Source organism: Bolinopsis microptera, chromosome 1 (genome assembly GCF_026151205.1).
Source record: "Bolinopsis microptera isolate Bmic1 chromosome 1, MBARI_Bmic_1.0, whole genome shotgun sequence".
NCBI lineage: Eukaryota > Metazoa > Ctenophora > Tentaculata > Lobata > Bolinopsidae > Bolinopsis > Bolinopsis microptera.
This window is the reverse complement of record NC_087072.1, coordinates 1239809-1254374: the sequence shown is the minus strand read 5'-3', so window position 1 is coordinate 1254374 and position 14566 is coordinate 1239809. Positions and strand designations below refer to the sequence as shown.

General features: G+C 38.8%; 1 protein-coding gene and 2 long non-coding RNA genes across 3 annotated transcripts in view; all 3 read right to left on the bottom strand.

Moving 5' to 3' along the window:
• Nucleotides 1–6428, bottom strand: part of LOC134822831 (uncharacterized) — a 7761-nt gene extending 1333 nt beyond the window's left edge. The window contains exons 1-2 of the long non-coding RNA XR_010161224.1: nt 6286–6428; nt 1–90 (exon numbers count right to left, since the gene is read on the bottom strand). The exon at nt 1–90 is cut by the window's left edge and continues 1333 nt beyond it. This is a non-coding gene — a long non-coding RNA (uncharacterized LOC134822831). The remainder of the gene's footprint in view (nt 91–6285) is intronic.
• The window catches only part of LOC134817484 (uncharacterized), a 96956-nt gene that overhangs the window by 41840 nt on the left and 40550 nt on the right, over nt 1–14566 (bottom strand). The gene's annotated exons all lie outside the window — the stretch shown is intronic.
• Nucleotides 6801–7787, bottom strand: LOC134816432 (uncharacterized). The gene is made up of 2 exons (XR_010160406.1): nt 7358–7787; nt 6801–7263 (listed from the first exon to the last, which is right to left on the bottom strand). It is a non-coding gene; the product is annotated as an uncharacterized LOC134816432 (long non-coding RNA).

Sequence of the window (14566 nt, the reverse complement as noted above, 5' to 3'; positions counted from 1 at the left end):
CTCATAAAAGTCTGTGTAGTCTGATGTAATATGTTTAACGCACAAATCTCCGGTTACAGGCTTCAGCAATTGTTCACTAACTAATTAGACCTGAAATGAAAGAAAATTGTATAATGGGAACCAGGTTACGATAAAAATGATCATCAAAATTACTTTTTTTAAGAAGGATACCTCACTATTCAAACATCATAGCAACAAACTTCACATATCAATTGTCGTTTGATGTTGTATTAAGTAAACCACTGGCTCTGCTTGTGCAGAGCCAACACTACTATACAACAAATAATTTGAGGACCCCTAGTGGGAATTAACACCTCAATCAAATGTAGCAACCATTACAGGTTGTATGTCGATGTAAATGGTTGTTGCACGATAGTTTATTTAAAGACACCCTAAAGACTATCAGACATCGTTTTTAAGAGCTGTTAACTCCCATCTATCACCTATCACCCATCTATCACCTAAAGAATATCAGACACCACTCATTCCCATCTTCTGAATTGCTGCAAAGGTACTGTAATCAACAACTAAATAACTATAAACAGTAGCATCGGTTTTAGACTCTATCCTGAATTCTTTGCATTATTGTGTTTATTTGAACTATGTCCGGTATCCCAATCAGAAATTACAGCCTTCGTGACAGACCTAACAGTGCAAAAGCAAAATGTTCTACCTGTGTATCACTAAGTCTTGAAAACGACAATTTGAGGAGACAAATTGCTCGTCTAACCAAACTTACCCAAGGCTCAGGCCATGACAAAATTGCGGTTCCATTCTCTTGCGGGGACAATGTTCTTATCTCTGAACATGAATCAGAAACTCAAAACTGTGAAGTTAGCAGTGTGACTGAACTTAATAGCAACCCATCTCTTGTGAATTCTTCTGATGTTAACAAACAATCTTCAACCAGTGTTAACGTTGTGGATAAGTCCATCAATCCATATCATGATTTGAGTCGAGGTGTATTCAGGTTTGTTGATACTCTCAAGTTGGATATGGAAACACAATACACACAAACGTTTAACAATAGGGCTGTAGCATACTATGGGGATTTCCCATATGCCTACAATGGAGGCTTCCATAACACAAGGCCGTTAAATGACAATCCCTTATTAAAGTCTATTATAGAACGTTTACGCTCACAGTTCCCAAGTCTGATATTTAACAGCGCCATGATCACTAAGTATGAAAATGGCAAGCAAGGTATACCATTCCATTCAGATGATGAGAGGTCCATATCACCAGGCTCCATGATTTCCACCATATCGTTAGGAGCAACAAGAGTCCTCAGTTTTAGGTCTAAAAGCAAAGTCCACGTTGCCAATCTTACTCTCTCCCATGGCGACATAATGATTATGACCAGAAAATCTCAGGACAGCTTTGAACACAGCCTTATTCAGGACCATACTGATGACATGAGAATTAGCATTACTCTGCGCCAGATTGATGGCAGTGCAACCCTGTCTGCTCCACCCGATACCTCAAGTAAGCCTTTCGTTACTGTAGGAGAAACTGAACCCTCAATCAAAGGGAAATCATCACCCAACAAAATCACTCATAAGAGCACCGTATCCCCTGCTTCAGTCAAAAGCAAATCCCTTGCTGTGTATGTTAGCTCAAGCATGTTCTCCAAGTTAGATGCTACAAAACTATCCTCTGCTCATCAAGAAGCACATGTATTTCACTATCCTGGTGGCATTGCAAACGGTATCAATGAACGCTTCCACTCAGATGAAAGAAAGAGGTCAATTGATGCAAATAATGTGAAGACCATCGTACTCATGTGTGGAACTAATGATGTGGACTTAATCCTAGAGAGTCCTCGACACATGAGGAATAGATTATTGTCACCAGATGAGTTCACAGGAAAAGCAAAGGCCCTTGATAACACCAATCGCTCTATTGATAATCTGATCCAGTCACTTCACTCGTGGGCTCCAGCTGCAAAAATTAAGATCATAAACATTTTACCAAGAGAAAGTTTTGCTAGAAATAAAGTGATAAATGACATCAATATCTTTTTATCTAAGATTCCTTCCAAATACTCGTTTGTTAGCTTTATACCCACAGAGATGAATCGATTTTTGTTTAGTGATAGATCTGGATTTAGGAAATCATCTTGTTTTAGTAGATTTGGGGAAGACAATGTGCATCTAAACAGCGATGGTATCTTTAAACTAGCAAAGCACATCAAGTACTATGCTCACCATTGAAATCGACATGACATTTCCACCTGAATATTTATTTTGATTTCAAGTTTAAAACTTTTCTATTGAAAATATTTACAGGCGGATAATTTTCACCTGATTTTAGTTTAATCAGACACAACGACTAACACGTTTTGTGAAATGACAAATATTCACAACTCAGCTGACAAATTTCATAACCTTTGCATTGGTCACTGTAACATTCAAGGTGGTCTCCTAAATTTAGCTAAAAGTAATGAACTTACTCAACTCATTCGAGATCATAAGCTAGACATACTTTCCCTAAATGAGATGAATCTTAATGATACTATTGACACAGACACCATAAATATTCCTTCCTCCTTCAACATTATGCGATGCGACAGGCCAAACAGTTCTAGGGGTGGTTGCGGCTTAATGATAAACAAAAAACTAGCTTACACAGAATTAGTTATGGATAGTAAGCTTGATAACATTGAAGCATTATGGGTGAAGCTTAAGAATAGCAAGATCAATGTTTGCTGCTTCTATCGCTCTGGAAATTATTGCAGTGTTGATAACTTTATTGAGTACATTCATTTTTGCATGAAAAAATTGAACGGGAAAAAGGTTATCTGGATTGGGGATATAAACATTGACCAGAATAATATCTCATCAACCCAGTACAAAAAATTAGATATGACCTTGAGATGTTACAATCTAGTTCAAACCATTCAAGGGATAACTAGAGTTGCTAAACGTGGAGACAATTTTACCCAGACTACTATTGATGTAATATTCACTAACTGTTATGCAGATTTTGTTCAATCTTCTGTTCTTGATGAACGTATTGGGGATCATCAAGCTATTATGTGTGAGATAGATTGTAAAGTACCTATAGCTCCTAAATTTGAAAAGGTTGAAATTAGAAATCATTGTAAACGTAATGTTAAACAATTCTTAGACTATCTAGATACCTGTTCTGATTACAGTCCACTATTGGAAAGTACAGATGTTGAAGCTATCACTGCTGGCCTTTGTCATCATATTGAACAGGCATATGCAACCTTCTTCCCTTGCAAGACCATAGAAAGGCATGAAAAGTTCATACATAAACCTTCTACTGAACTTTTAAATGCCATTAATCATACACATTTTCTTCTAAAGAAATTCCGTAAAAAGAAGGATAAGAGAGACAATGGAAATTGCAATAAATGTGGTATATGTAGCAAATGTATAAAGTGTAATGAGGCCTGGGATTGCTACAAGATTCAGAGAAATATTAGAAATAAATTAGCTAAAACCTGCAAAAAGGCTAATGTAATCGATGATCTACAAGTTAAAAGTGCCAAGAATGATCTTAAAGGGGTATGGAAAACTATCAAACTTGCATCAAATATGACCCCTGGTACAACTAATTGTCAAACTATCAATGAGAATGATCCTGAGCTATTTAACTTTCATTTTGCAAATGTTGGATCAAGATTACAAAATCAGGCCCCCAGTATTGAAAGAGTTAGTTTTACTGATTTTTTACCTCCTAGAACTTCTAACATCTCATTTGATAGATTCCAAGAAGTAAATGAAACTGATATCCTAATGTATGTCGAAACGCTCAAGAATGACAAGGCCTCATATGACGATGTGCCTCTATTTTTACTTAAGCAAGCTGTACCACACATAGTTGAGCCACTGACCCATATTGTCAATTTGAGCCTTAATACAGGTGTTGTACCAACCCTTTGTAAAAAAGCTAGAGTAACTCCCATCCATAAGGCAGGAATGAAAGATGATCCTAATAATTACAGGCCAATATCCATCCTTCCACTTGTAGGAAAACTTATAGAATACTTTGTCGGCAAGCAACTCACTGATTACATGGAAGAGAACAAACTTTTCATCCGGCATCAATATGGCTTTCGGAAAAATCACTCCACAACTTATTTGATGTACGATCTGATGGACGAAATATATATGAGTAAATCTAAGTCTTATAAACCAGGAATCATCTTTCTTGATCTTAAGAAGGCCTTTGACACAGTGAATCATGAAATATTGCTTCAAAAATTGGCATATTATGGAATTGGTGGCATTGCTTTAACCTGGTTTAAGAACTTCTTATCTTGTAGATATCAATGCACTAGGATCAATGGCAAACTAAGCTCATTTTTAGAAGTTCTGAGTGGTGTACCACAAGGAAGCATCATTGGGCCTATATTATTTAGTATCTTCATAAATGACATCATTTATGCCTGTAACCTATCTAAGCCCTTTCTATTTGCAGATGATGGTGCACTATTCTTTGATCAAACCTGCAGAAGCACATTTATAAACATGAAAATAGAACTTATGACAATCTTTAAATGGCTCAGTGTAAATAAATTATCACTCAATGAAAAGAAGACTGAATTCCTATTGTTTGATTCTGTTGATCAACATGATGAATTAACCATTGAATGTAATGAGGTAACTTTCACAATCAAGGAGTGCAAAGAGACAAAATATCTTGGCCTCATTCTAGATAGTAAATTAAACTTCAAAAGCCATGTAGATTATATTATTAAGAAGGTCATGAAGAGAATTGGTGCCATGTATAGAAGTAAAGCACTGCTACCCATTAAATATAGGAAAATGTTTGCCAATGCACTCATGTTGCCACAATTCGATTATTTAGACACGATCTATTGTAGAGCTGGCAAGACAAAACTTGCTGAACTTGACACTCTGTACAAAAAGGTAGCCAAAATAGCTCTCAACGTTCCACAAACAGAGAGCAGCCTTAATGTTTATAGAGACATGAAATGGTTACCACTCCATCTTAGACGGCAACTCCATCTGTCAAATTATATGTTTAGAATCATCCATGACAATTGTCCTACAAACTTTATGAACAAATTTAGTTACATATCAGGAGGTAGTAGGAGCGGCGAAAGCTGCAACCTATATGTTAATAGATCAACATCACATAAAAACTTTCAATACTTGGGGGCAAAATGTTGGAATAATGTTCCAACAGATCTACGAAATCTGCCCGATGTTAAAAGCTTTAGTGATTCGTATAAGAAACAGCTACTCTCATCTATAATAACAGACCCTAATTACACCGTCGACAATTCATATGACAAATTTTACACTGCAATCATAGTCGACGATAACTAAGTATCTTCTAATTCTTTTAAATCTGAGGCATATATAATTGATGTATCGAAAGAATTTTCCCTTTTTTACCACCTTACCATTTTGATTGATTTTGCACATGACTGACATGTTTTAACTGGAGAAAGGGTTCGCACAGTGGTAGTTTTATAAACCACTTTTAATTTATTGACCTATTATACCTAGTGGTAGTTTTATAGACCACATTTAATTTATTTACTTATTATACTTAGTATTTATTTTTGGTGACTGTATCACCCAGTTTTAACATTTGATAATTGTACATTTTATTGACGACACATTGACTGAATGTTATTTTATATTCTAATTTATATTCTAGATATTTTATTTATTTTTCAACAGACGACAACTTCCTGTTTTTTCTTCTATATTAGTTACTCATATCTCTTTTACAGACTTTTTTACAAGGACATTGACAAATGATACTCACATTAGGCATTCATTATTGCATCTAAATTATTTCACTTGCATTAGGTTTAGAAATTTATTCTCTGGTTAACAGATTTCAAATGTTTAATTAATTTGTAGTATGACAGTAAGGTATATAAGAAGTTATTTAATTTTGCTTGGGCTATTATATTGACTATTGAGGTTTAATGATGATATGGAATTTGATTTCTATATAAATTTACACTATGTGGTTGGGGCATTTTCCATAGTAAATATGGTTACTACTCCTATATATCATATTATTTGATTGGTATTCGATTTCTGATTATTTCTCTAGGAATATGATTATTATATCTCAATTTGGCTTTAGGTAGGGTGCCCCGCTAAAAGAACTGGATTCTTCCAGGAAGCATCCCGTGCACAGACCTTGGTCTACATATATATTAAATTATTAACCATTCATTCTGTATGTGCACGAAAATTTATTTCAATCAAAAACAACACAAGGGTATTTATTTTTAAATGCACTATCCAAGGATGCTTTATTACATACCTTAGGCATTTAATCGTTGCAGTTGTTTCTATATGTGGCAGTCCTGAGCGTCAATCTTTTTCGTCTTTTGTCTGCTCATTTCTCATTTCAAATCGATGAGGCAGGACTAGAATTTAGCAATGTTCTGTGTGCTGTACCTAACTATAGTGTGCGTGGCATTTATTATCTTGGTCTCCGTAAATGTGGAAACCATTGAATATGTCTACCAATGCTCCTCAGTCGACCACAAAGCATTTAAAATAGCGTTTAGTGTTTAGACCAGCTGTGTATTTAGACAGTTATCGTGCAAAAAGATCTGTCACTTTACTTTTGTAGCTTTCATTTCTATCAGAATCGTAGTTTGTAAATACACATACCTTTGATGAAGTAAATGTTAGACAGTGTTTTTATGAATATATCTCCGTGAAAAACTTACTTAACAACAGTAAGATAATAAACTTCTGAGAAATTCAATCATGAAGGGTCTTATTTCATCAAAAAAGCTGAAGTTTGAAGGCCATTGAAAACAACGCTGATATAAATGAAAGCCAAATATATATGTAATCTTCAGCTCAACTGTCCATCATGTCTGTTAGATTATGATAGTTGCAGTTCAACTACAGTAAAAGCAGATAAAATTAAAACAATTATGCCCTTAAACTGTATGTCTTGAAAGAGCAGTTTCTTCTGGGCTTCTGGTTGTTAGAAGGCATCTCAGTTACCAGTACTTGTGATTCCGTGGTTATAGCTTGAACCATGTTTTGTGCATGCAACAGTTAGATGAACCGTTGATTAGAAACATTGAAGAGATTTCAAAGCAATCTCTTGCAGTACTACCGTCTTCGTTCTTTAGACCAAAGTAGTTGAAAAGAATTATGTGGTGCCACAGGACTCTGCAGTAAATATCCACCATAAAGATCTTCACAATCCAGTCAACACCAGTGATCCCGGGAATTAGCTCTCTTTTGGTTTTTTCTTCCTTTCCACTTGGTCACTGAGCTGAAGTTACTCTCATCACCACATGTCAGTTCAATCAGTAAAACTAAAATATTCTTGGAGAATGGAACTAACTGACAAAATTAAAATATCCAACCTCTAGCATTGTAGGTATGCTGAGGGAATTGGGCAGGGTATTTATCTTCGTCAAACAGTATATTCCAATCTCTTGCATCACTAGAGATGTCCTTCTTCATCATCATCATCTCCTTACCAAGCTTCTAGTACTGGGTAAGTTTAGACCTGAACTTAAACCACAGCTCCCACAGTCCTCCTTGGGTGACGGGTGTGTTACTACTCTCTCTGTTGTCTGCCAATTGAATCGGAAAGGTCGAGGTGATTTCATGTTAGTCTTTAAATCTCTGTTGACAAAATGTGTAATACTCTAATCGTGAAATATCGTCAACTCACTACTAAAGCCCTTTGCATTGGATCAACTCCAACAAAATAACTTCGGGTCAGCCTACAAAATGTTTGAGTATCCACAAAGTGGGATGAAAATGTCTCGTATAGCGCTCGATTTTTCCTAACGATATTTTTTAACTTTCGGTAATGACGACCAAACGCATCGCGCGGCTTTTATTTTTAAAATAAATCTTTGCTAACAAAAAATCTAAAACCCCAAACATGTCTGATTGCAGTATATTATAAATTAAATTTCCAATGCATAAAATAGTTTTTGAAAATCAATGAACAACAATTTACCGTATTTAAAATTTTTTATAAATTTTAAATACATAATTGTTCAAATTTTGTTATTTTACAAAGTAATTTAAAATTATACAATTATAACCTATAATATTTATTCATATCATATTTTAAAATAGTAAAATGTATACGGGATAATAATTAGCAATTTTGTTAGATAAAAATAATTATTTTAAAAATAAAAAGCCGCGCAATGCGTTTGGTCGTCATTACCGAAAGTTTAAAAATATCGTTAGGAAAAATCGAGCGCTATACGAGACATTTTCACTCACTTTGTGAATACTCGAACATTTTGTAGGCTGACCTGAAGTTATTTTGTTGGAGTTGATCCAATGCAAAGGGCTTTAGTAGTGAGTTGACGATATTTCACGATTAGAGTATTACACATTTTGTCAACAGAGATTTAAAGACTAACATGAAATCACCTCGACCTTTCCGATTCAATTGGCAGACAACAGAGAGAGTAGTAACACACCCGTCACCCAAGGAGGACTGTGGGAGCTGTGGTTTAAGCTCAGGTCTAAACTTACCCAGTACTAGAAGCTTGGTAAGGAGATGATGATGATGAAGAAGGACATCTCTAGTCATGCAAGAGATTGGAATATACTGTTTGACGAAGATAAATACCCTGCCCAATTCCCTCAGCATACCTACAATGCTAGAGGTTGGATATTTTAATTTTGTCAGTTAGTTCCATTCTCCAAGAATATTTTAGTTTTACTGATTGAACTGACATGTGGTGATGAGAGTAACTTCAGCTCAGTGACCAAGTGGAAAGGAAGAAAAAACCAAAAGAGAGCTAATTCCCGGGATCACTGGTGTTGACTGGATTGTGAAGATCTTTATGGTGGATATTTACTGCAGAGTCCTGTGGCACCACATAATTCTTTTCAACTACTTTGGTCTAAAGAACGAAGACGGTAGTACTGCAAGAGATTGCTTTGAAATCTCTTCAATGTTTCTAATCAACGGTTCATCTAAGTGTTGCATGCACAAAACATGGTTCAAGCTATAACCGCGGAATCACAAGTACTGGTAACTGAGATGCCTTCTAACAACCAGAAGCCCAGAAGAAACTGCTCTTTCAAGACATACAGTTTAAGGGCATAATTGTTTTAATTTTATCTGCTTTAACTGTAGTTGAACTGCAACTATCATAATCTAACAGACATGATGGACAGTTGAGCTGAAGATTACATATATATTTGGCTTTCATTTATATCAGCGTTGTTTTCAATGGCCTTCAAACTTCAGATTTTTTGATGAAATAAGACCCTTCATGATTGAATTTCTCAGAAGTTTATTATCTTACTGTTGTTAAGTAAGTTTTTCACGGGGATATATTCATAAAAACACTGTCTAACATTTACTTCATCAAAGGTATGTGAATTTACAAACTACGATTCTGATAGAATTGAAAGCTACAAAAGTAAAGTGACAGATCTTTTTGCACGATAACTGTCATTATCCTCCACCATGCTGGGTTCCTGACCTTGCTTCATCTAAATACACAGCTGGTCAAAACACTAAACGCTATTTTAAATGCTTTGTGGTCGACTGAGGAGCATTGGTAGACATATTCAATGGTTTCCACATTTACGGAGACCAAGATAATAAATGCCACGCACACTATAGTTAGGTACAGCACACAGAACATTGCTAAATTCTAGTCCTGCCTCATCGATTTGAAATGAGAAATGAGCAGACAAAAGACGAAAAAGATTGACGCTCAGGACTGCCACATATAGAAACAACTGCAACGATTAAATGCATAAGGTATGTAATAAAGCATCCTTGGATAGTGCATTTAAAAATAAATACCCTTGTGTTGTGCACAAGCAGAGCCGGTGGTTTACTAAATACAACATCAAACGACAATTGATATGTGAAGTTTGTTGCTATGATGTTTGAATAGTGAGGTATCCTTCTTAAAAAAAGTAATTTTGATGATCATTTTTATCGTAACCTGGTTCCCATTATACAATTTCTTTCATTTCAGGTCTAATTGGTTAGTGAACAATTGCTGAAGCCTGTAACCGGAGATTTGTGCGTTAAACATATTACATCAGACTACACAGACTTTTATAAGCAAACTGAGAATCGCCAGGACACAGAAGCGAAGGGCCCCTTCTTTTAATACTTTCAGCGCTGCTATATAACAAATAATTTGAGTTCAGGGATAGAATGTATTAGAGCCCTCCAAAGGGAGCCGTAAGTTTTCGTTGTTTTGTTGGCTGTGAAAGCTGGCTGAGCTGTCAACTTTTGTAGCTGCGCTGTCTTTATATATTTGCTGATAGATTCGCTGATACCTAAATATGTCTGGTGCAACTGCTGCTGCAGCTGCAAAGAAGTTGAAACTGCCTTCAAAACGAAGAGATTCTAACACTTTGGACAGCCTCCCATCCAAGAAAAAATCGAAACCAGTAGCTGGAACACCTGATGCCTCTGCATCCCTTCCTGCTGATGATCCATGTCCCATTGAATCCTCCACCACTCAGCAACTCCCCAAACTTAAGAATTCACATAGAAACAAGGACGCCTGTCCCTGTAATAAATCTCTTGGATCCTGGAAGTTAGACTGTAGTCAATGCAGTCAATGGTGGCATTTAGAGTGTGTGGGGTTGAAGGGTCTGGAAGAGAAGGCAATCAACAAACTGACAGAATACCTTTGTCCTTTCTGTTATGTCTCACCAATCCCCACAGTTTCTACGGTTGTGGATGTCTGTCACATCTGTCGTAACACTCTTTCCCTTCAACAGACGAATATAGAGTGCGAATCAAGCTTGGCACAATCTAAACTCCAAGATATGTCAAAATGTTGTGCTCAACTTGACAAAATCAATTTTGAACAGTTCAGTAACCACATCGAGACACTCTCTCAGTTTGACACACGTCTTCAGCACCTACTGCTCCATGAGAACTCCCTCAAAGGCCACAACACTGATATCATCTCCTGTGACAAATCATTAGATGCACTCAATCTCAAGATTAATGAACTTCAGCATGACCTCAAACTCCTTACATCACGACCAACTCCAGAGCCAGTACATGCATCTAAGTCATCTGAGAATCTTCTAGCGAACATCTCTGAGCAACTAACAGCCCTCAGTGCAAATGAACCTCATGTAACTGCAGGCATTAATGAACTTAAAGAGTCCATTAGCTCCATCCAATCCTTGCAGCATCCTGGCCCCTCCATCACCCCTACCCCATCATTGCTTCCTTGTCCTGCACAAATAAAATAGTGTCGTTAGTGAGTGACGTAGTGAGTGACGTTGTGCGAGTGGCGTAGTATGTGACGTAGTGAGTGACGTAGTTAGTTGGGGTAGATGTGACTTAGTGAGTGGCGTAGTGTGTGACGTAGGGTGTGGACGTAGTGGAGGGACGCCCCCCCCGAACCTAGTGAGTGACGTAGTGAGTGAGTGAAGTAGTGAGTGAGTGACGTAGTGAGTGAGTGGGACGTCGTATGTGACGTAGTGAGTGATGTATGTGAGTGGTGTAGTGAGTGGCGTAAGATGTGGCGGCGTGTGTGACGCAGTTGCTACGTAGTGAGTGACGTAGTGAGTGGCGTAGTATGTGACGCCCCCCCCCCCCCCCCCTCCCCCCCCCCCCCCCCCCCCCCCCCCCCCCCCCCCCCCCCCCCCCCCCCCCCCCACCCCCCCCCCCCCCCCCCCCCCCCCCCCCCCCCCCCCCCCCCCCCCCCCCCCCCCCCCCCCCCCCCCCCCCCCCCCCCCCCCCCCCCCCCCCCCCCCCCCCCCCCCCCCCCCCCCCCCCCCCCCCCCCCCCCCCCCAAGACCCCCCCCCCCCCCCCCCCCCCCCCCCCCCCCCCCCCCCCCCCCCCCCCCCCCCCCCCCTTGTGAGTGATGTAGTGGAGTGGCGTAGTATGTGAGTAGTGAGTGACGTGTGACGTGACGTAGTGAGTGAGTAGTGAGTGACGTAGTGAGTGGACGTAGTGAGTGCGTAGTATGTGACGTAGTGAGTGACGTTGTTTGTGGCGTAGTATGTGACTTAGTGTGTGGCGTAGTGTGTGAGTAGGGTGTGACGTAGTGGGTGATGTAGTGAGTGACGTTGGAGTGAGTGAAGTAGTGAGTGAGTGACGTAAGTGAGTGACGTAGTGAAGTGACGTAGTGGTGTGGGTAGTGAGTGACGTAGTATGTGACATAGGTGTGTCTGTAGTGAGAGAAATAGTGAGTGACGTAGTGAGTGGACGTAGTGAGTGGCGTAGTATGTGACGTAGTGAGTGATGTAGTGAGTGGCGTAGTATGTGACGTAGTGAGTGGAACGTAGTGAGTGATTAGTGAGTGTCGTAGTGAGTGACTTAGTGAGTGAGTGAAGTAGTGAGTGAGTGACGTAGTGAGTGAGTGACGTAGTTTGGTGACGTTGTGAGTGATGTAGTGAGTGATGTAGTGAGTGGAGTAGTATGTGACGTGTGAGTGACGTAGTGAGGTGACGTAAGAGAGTGACGTTGTAGTGACGTAGTGAGTGGGCGTAGTTGTGACGTAGTGAGTGACGTAGTTAGTGGTGTAAGTATGTGACTTAGTTGAGTGGCGTAGTGTGTGACGTAGGGTGTGACGTAGTGAGTGATGTAGTGAGTGACGTAGTGAGTGAGTCGAAGTAGTGAGTGGTGACGTAGTGAGTGAGAGACGTAGTGAGTGACGTAGTGAGTGACGTAGTGGGTGGCGTAGTGTGTGACGTAGTTATGGTGAGTAGTGTGTGAGTAGTGAGTGGACGTAGTGAAGTGGACGTAGTGAGTGACGTAGTGAGTGACGTAGTGAGTGACGTAGTGAGTGACGTTGTGAGTGGCGTAGTATGTGACGTAGTGAGTGATGTAGTGCGTGGTGTAGTGATGTGGAGTAGTATGTGGGTAGTGTGTGACGCAGTGTGCGGACGTAGTGAGTGACTTAGTGAGTGACGTAGTGTGTGACGTAGTGTGTTTTTCATTACAGTATCGAATCACCCAGTATCTTGCTCCTGAACGTTTCCCAATATTTGTAACTTCCTGGCGTTTGTATGGTCTTTTCTTGAGATGAATGGGTTGATCCCTATCATAATCTCAGCTTTATCTAGAGCCGATGCTTTTGAGTTTTGGCTATCATGTTGCTTGCATGTCTCGTACCGCTTGCATCTTTTATTTTTTGTATGGGCTTTGTCATTCGATGCTACACACAAAGGTGACAAACACCTAGCGTTGGGAGAATTATCTGCTAAGCCAAAAAAGCTTAAAAAATCAAATTTTTCTCCCATAACTTCAAAGGGCAAGCATTTTAGGTGTTTTGTTGTTCATAATTTACATAATGTGCTAGTTGCGGTTATTTTGCCACACTTCAAAAAGTCACTTGCACATTCTTTACGAAAATTTTAAGAAAAATCAGTAAATATTAAAAACAAAATTTGCCTAAATTGTTGTTTGGCTTTGAGGTCCAATATTATCTGAAAATAAATGAGATAATACATTTTTGAGGGCATCAAAAACTGCGGCCAGAATTCAGAGAACATATGATGTCCAGGCATTATATAATCGATCTTCCCTGACTGACTTTTTTGTTAAAAATATGCTTGAGCCGGCCTGAAAAGGACAATGTCAGCTTTTAGACTTTAAAAATGCATAACACACCAAACAGCCTTTTAGATACGATATCAAGATTTTCCCACCCTTGAAAAAGATGTTAATAACGGCGAGCAAAAATTTTAAACCCGATACCGCAAGAAATGATTAACTTACAGCGTCTAAACTAAAAAATTATATTTTTCGTAAATTGTTACTTTTAGACTTACCAAGGAAATGCTCGTTACAAAAATAAGTATTCTCAAAAATATTTTTTTGTGTGAAAACGGTGCGCAAGAAGGTCACTGAATGCCTATAGGCATTTGGTCGACCGGACTAACTACTGTTTTGGCTGTATTGTGTAATGTGTATGCCTCTTAAAGTTAACCGTCCGGTAGCAACAAGGATGTCCATTATGTGGATGAGCATTATAGCCAATAGCCATAGTTTATCCTATATAATGGGTGACTTACTACATATATGTTTATGTATTAGTTTAGCATATTAAGATTGTCCCTCTCTGCTCTCCCAATGCCGTGTATCACGTCGTGACCCCTATTGTCGTTTCACTATATATCATGTAGAGTTTCTACGATACAGGGGGAGCGGCGCTCAAAAACAGGGGGTTAACGCGCACTCGTGCGCGGCGGGTCATACAACGTATGATCAATGTAAAAACCTATGCCTCAGCTACCGAAACCAACCACTTCGGAAAATCTCCAAGTTGGCAATGTAAAATCAGTTTCTAAACGGTTAACGATTTAGCTAAGGAATCTATGTGGATGAGCATAGTTTATCATATTATAATGGGTGTTACCATTTGTATTAGCATAATAGATTTGTCCCTCTTTTGTCTTTGCTATCCCAGTACCAATGGCCTAGCCCAAAAAACCAACCAATTTCGGAAAAATATCCAAGTTGGCAATGCAAATCAGCTCTAACGGTCAACTTTTTAAACAAAGAAATCACCAACTGGATGAGCATATGTTTTATCCTATTTTAATGGGCATGCTTACCATTAGTTTAGCATATTAAGATTTGTCCCTTCCCAAT